Source organism: Ipomoea triloba, chromosome 4, assembly GCF_003576645.1.
Source record: "Ipomoea triloba cultivar NCNSP0323 chromosome 4, ASM357664v1".
NCBI classification, from domain to species: Eukaryota; Viridiplantae; Streptophyta; class Magnoliopsida; order Solanales; family Convolvulaceae; genus Ipomoea; species Ipomoea triloba.
Window position 1 is genome coordinate 30,836,683 of NC_044919.1, and position 6,000 is coordinate 30,842,682.

Sequence of the window (6,000 nt, forward strand, 5' to 3'; positions counted from 1 at the left end):
CGTTTACATTTACGCTATCATTGGCGCCGTCTGTGGGGATTGAACGAGTCACTCTGTTCTATCCCTTTATCTTTTCTTTCTTCACACTATTATCCATCCTAAAATGACGAACAGTAGGAAAAGTTTGAGCCAAACTCATGCGCGTAGGGGGAGCCCGACTCGGTTGGTCGGACCTCACCCTGACAATGTAATTGAAACACTCCCTGAAGATGATCTACGTCGCCAATTGGAACGATCCAGGAGCCTAATGAACGAGTTGACATCCAACCAGAGGCAAGATGCACGACCTACCCAACCGGTCAACCCGAATGCAGGCGGACATGCAAGGCAAACGAGCTTTCAAATTCCAGTGACATGCCATGTTGCCCCCAACTGGCCAAATGCTGACTCCACCACCAGGTGCACTTGGGGGGAACCCGTTGCAAGGGACTCCACAACAAGGATTGACTGCGGTGTACCAACCGTGGCCGGGAACTCCCGGATACTATGTTGTATCACCCACTCCCCAAATGCTTGCAATTCCTCAAATCCCTGCCGTGGAACAACAGGCGCCCCGACCTTCCCAGAGGCAACAGTCGCACCCCCAACCTCAAGATCGTAACTTGGAGGAAGTCCAATCTACGGATCGCACACGGAGGTCCAATCGAGAGGGACGTCGGTATGACCCCATTCAACGTAGGAGCGCTTTTGATCGCATCCGGAATAGCGTTCGATCTCGGTTGGGGCCCCAAAATAACAATGAACACGCGAGACAAAGACCCCAAATGACTGTAGAGGAAAGCAGCACTGGGAGTGCACAACATGGGGACGCCCATTTAGCTGACAGAAGGGCCCGACCTGTCGGTCGGGTGAGTGATCGGCAGACCAATCGAGTAGGCGATCAACCGGTTAGGGAAGAGAGGCAACTCGATGAGGAGGATAGTCCCCGACTCCAAATGGCCAGGATGCAGGAAAGAATAGATCGTTTACAACAAGAGCTTCGCGAGAGAGTCGGCGCGGGAAAAGAACCATCATGCTCGCTGGTTGCCACCCCCTTTACAGACGACATCATGAGTGCCCACTATCCGCAGGACCTCCAAATCCCGCTGGCTCACACTTATTCCGGAAGGCACGACCCGCAAGAGCATGTCGACATGTACTATGGCAACATGTTGATGTTGGGAGTAAGCGATGCGGTCATTTGTAGAGCTTTCTTCGCTACCTTAGTCGGTAAGGCGGCCGAATGGTTCAAGGGTTTGGAGCAGGGGTCGATCAGAAATTTTGGTCAGTTGGCCGATAAGTTTGTAAAGCGTTTCGCTGCAAGTAAATCGAGAAAGAAATCTTACACTTGCCTGAACAAGGTAAACCAAGCTGTGGGAGAACCGTTGTCTACTTTCCTATTCAGATGGGAACGTGAGGTTGATGAGGTTGAACCGATGGAGGACCGGGTGGCAATCCAAGCTTTCCTTGCATCACTTTGTTCCGGGACGCTCTACTACGACCTCATAGTTAATCCCCCCCGAACTTATGAGGATGCCATCACCAGAGCCAAGCATCATGCAGATGCCACCGAAGCTAACATGGCAAAGAGACGCGATGAGCAGCCGGTCAATCGGGACAGAGGCCACGATCAAAGGAAAAATAAACCACCGTTCAGACACGTCAAACAATACAATCGACCAGAAGATGTACCACGTTTCACTCCGTTGAACAGACCCCTGGTGGAAGTCTTGCAGTTTGCCGAGCAATGCAATTTGATCCACCCACCGGAGCCGATACCCGAGGGGGAGGACAAGAGAAAGTATTGTGCTTTCCACAGAGTCAAGGGACACAATACTTCGGAGTGCATGGCCTTGCGCATGCTCATTGAACAACTCATTCAGAAGGGAGAGTTGAGGCAATTTGTGATGAAGGAGGATAGAAATCAAAGAAAAACGGAGAGGAATGTGATGAAAAGGAATCCCGAAAGGCACGACGAGGCATTTGTCCCACCCAGGTTAGCTGATGAGAAGGCGGTCGGAAAGAAACCAGTGATCCACGTCATCTACGGGGGCCCTGAAGGAGGCGACTCTTCACGACAAAGGAAGCAATGGGCGAGAAACTTATACGTTGGGACGATTCATTCGGAACCTCGAGAGAAGAGAAAGCGTACAGAACCAATACTTTTCACTGACGATGATCTACCATTCCATGGGGAAGCCCAAAATGATCCACTCGTCATCACGCTAGATGTCAACGGAACGGATGTCCAGCGGGTGCTGGTTGACACGGGGAGCTCGGTGAACATCTTATATTTTGATGTCTTTGCTCAATTGGGTCTGTCCACCGATCAGTTAACCCCCATTCGGACCCCGTTGTCGGGTTTCACCGGTGACTCCATAGAAGCAGAGGGAGTCATCAGCTTGAATGTGGAGTTGGGCAGCCAACCAAACATATTGAAGACTACCATGGACTTTGTGGTAGTGAAATTGAAGTGTGTTCACAACGCCATACTTGGGCGACCAGGTATCACTCGCGCAGCTGCTATTATATCCATGAACCACTTGTGCATGAAGTTTCATACACCCAATGGGGTTGGAGTGGTTCGAGGAGACCAACGTGCTGCTCGACAGTGCTACGTGCGAGCAGTCAAACAGTCGGACCGGGAGGAAGGCAGGATTCACACCATATCCCAGCAGGTAGATCGCGGAGAAGAGAGGGAAAAACCGCAACCTGCCTCAGAATTGGAAGAGATAGTACTTGACTCCGACCGACCAGAAAGGGTGGTTAAAATCGGTCGGGGACTCCCTGCAGACCTACGTGAGGACATCATCGGAGTGTTGCAGGAGTACAAAGACGTTTTTGCTTGGGGACCGGAAGACATGCCCGGGGTTGATCGGTCTGTCATTTGCCACCGCTTATCAATTCAACCAGGTTCGAAACCAGTCAAGCAAAAGAAAAGGCACCTGTCAAGCGAAAGGAGAGAATTCGTGAAAAAGGAGACCGCCACCCTCTTGTCGGTAGGGCACATCCGAGAGGTCCTCTACCCGGAGTGGTTAGCCAATGTAGTCCTCGCGCCTAAACCGCCAACATGGAGAATGTGTGTTGACTACACTGATTTGAACAAAGCTTGCCCGAAGGATCCATATCCCCTACCAAATCCTGACCAGATGGTTGATGAAACGGCTGGGTGTGAGCTGTTGAGTTTCATGGACGCCTTCAAAGGATACCATCAAATCTTCATGAGCAAGGAAGATGAAGAGAAGACTGCTTTCATCACTCCGGACGGAGTGTTTTGCTACGTGGTAATGGCGTTTGGTTTGCGGAACTCTGGAGCCACATACCAACGGATGGTGAACAAATTGTTTAAAGGTTTGCTCGGATCAACTATGGAAGCATATGTGGATGACATGCTCATCAAGAGTCGATTAAAAGAAACTCATCCTACCGATCTTGCCCGGGCGTTCAAGGTGATGGAAACTTTCAACTTGCGTCTGAACCCAAGTAAGTGTACCTTTGCTGTTCAGACGGGAAAATTCTTGGGGTTCATGATGACGGGGCGGGGGATTGAGCCAAATCCCGAGAAGGTCAGAGCGATAATGGAGATGCAACCCCCCCGATCGGTCAAGGATGTTCAGCGACTGACTGGTCGACTAGCAGCGCTTAGCCGTTTCCTATCCAAGTCAGCCGAAAAGTCTCTGCCGTTCTTTCAGATTCTGAAAAAATCAAATGGCTTTGAGTGGACACCGGCTTGTCAATCGGCTTTTGAAGGTCTGAAGGTATACTTGAGCTCCGCACCAGTCCTCTCGAAGCCGGAGAAAGATGAGGTCTTATTCGTTTATTTGGCCGTGTCCGACCGAGCGGTCAGTTCCGTGCTTGTCCGCGAAGAAGCTAAGGGAATTCAGAAGCCGATTTACTACGTGAGCAAAGCTCTTCAAGGAGCAGAGCTGAGGTACACAAAATTTGAGAAGACCGCGTTGGCGCTCTGGGTGACGGCCAGAAGACTTGCAGTTTACTTCCAAGCTCACCCGATAGTAGTGTTAACCGATCAACCGTTGGGAACGATCCTCAGGAATCCAACATCATCAGGACGATTGATCAAATGGGCCATGATGCTCACCCAGTTCGCGATTGAGTATAAGCCCCGTCCTGCCATCAAGGGTCAAGCATTGGCTGACTTCATCGTCGAATGCACCGCACGCGATCCGGAACCTGACCGACCGACTGCCCTAGAAGAACCATGGTGGGAAGTTTCTACTGATGGGTCGTCAAGTAAGAAGGGATGTGGGGGTGGAATTGTGCTCACATCACCCGAAGGCTTCAAGATTTATCAAGCCTTGATTTTCAAATTTCAACCTACCAACAACGAAGCAGAATACGAGGCACTCATAGGCGGGTTGCGACTGGCCAAGCAGATGAAGGCCGAACGGTTAAGGGCACGGTCAGACTCCCGGTTGATAATCGGACAGCTATCCAGCACGATCGATGCAAAGGAAGATCGAATGATACAGTACAAGGATATTGCGCTCGAATTGTTGCAACAATTCAAAAAATACGAGCTGATCCAAATATCAAGGATGGAGAACACGGACGCTGACATGCTCTCCAAGTTGACTCAAGAAGCTCCTGAATACGTGTCCAAGATTGCACGTATTGAAGAAATTGGAGCGCCAAGCATTGATGTCATAGAAGTCAGACCGGTTGAGATAGGCGAGCCAGATTGGATGTACGACTTGAAGAATTACATCGCCAACGGCACTCTACCGGACGACTCTTCCCGGGCAAAGAAAGTTAAGTTAAGGGCACCACGTTTTCAATTGATTGATGATAGGCTCTACAAAAGATCATATGGCGGACCGCTGCTCCGGTGCTTAACTAGCGACGAGGCGAAAGTAGTGATGGAAGAAGTTCATGAAGGGATCTGTTCTGCCCATCAAGGACCAAGAACACTCGCGCAAAAGATCATTCTGATGGGTTACTATTGGCCTTCGATCAACCTGGATTGCGAGCAGTACGTTCGACGATGCGCCACTTGTCAAGAATTTCATAAGTTACCCGGTCGACCGGCCACCTACTATCAACCGGTCAGCGAAGTAATACCTTTTGCAAGGTGGGGTGTGGATCTGATCGGAGCATTCCCGATGGCAGCCGGACGCAAAAAGTATGTGATAGTGGCGATCGACTACTTCACCAAGTGGGTGGAAGCAAAAGCGTTGGCAACCATCACTTCTCAACAGTGTCAAAAGTTTCTTTGGAAAAATGTGATTACTCGCTTCGGGGTACCTGTTCAATTGATCACAGACAACGGGACACAATTTGACAGCCGACCGTTTAAGAACTTCATGGCTCATTTGGGCATAAAGCATACCCGAGTGGCCGTAGCATACCCACAATCAAATGGTCAAGTGGAGAACACCAACCGGACGATCTTGGATGGATTGAAAAAGAAGTTGCAAACTGCAGGTCGAGGCTGGGTTGATGAGCTTTCATATGTTCTTTGGACATATCGAACCACCCCGCGTCGGGCAACGAATGAGACACCTTTCTCGCTGACATATGGATTCGAGGCAAGAGTCCCGATTGAAGCATGGCTCCCTACCACCCGGGAAAGAAATTACGATCCGGAAGTGAATGATGAGATGCAAGGTACGGAACTCAATTTCATAGACGAAAAAAGGGACATGGCAGCTCGAAGGTTAATAGAATATCAGAGGAATGCCAAAGTAGCCCATGACGGTCGAGTGAACCCACGATATTTCCAAGTAGGAGATCTGGTCCTACGGAGGAGGGAAGCTAGCAAGCCGACTGATCACGGAAAATTTGCCAAGAAGTGGGAAGGACCCTACAGGGTCTCTGCAATGGTTCAGCCAGGTACCTATAAGTTAGAGACTCTTTCTGGTCGATTAGTCGCCCGAGTGTGGAACTCTGAGCACCTTATTAAATTTCACAAGTAGTTTGGTTGTTGGAATGTAACTTGCATCTAGAATAATTAAGTCGCAGTGTTTTTGGAATTTTTTCACTGTAATCTTGCTTGGTGTAAGT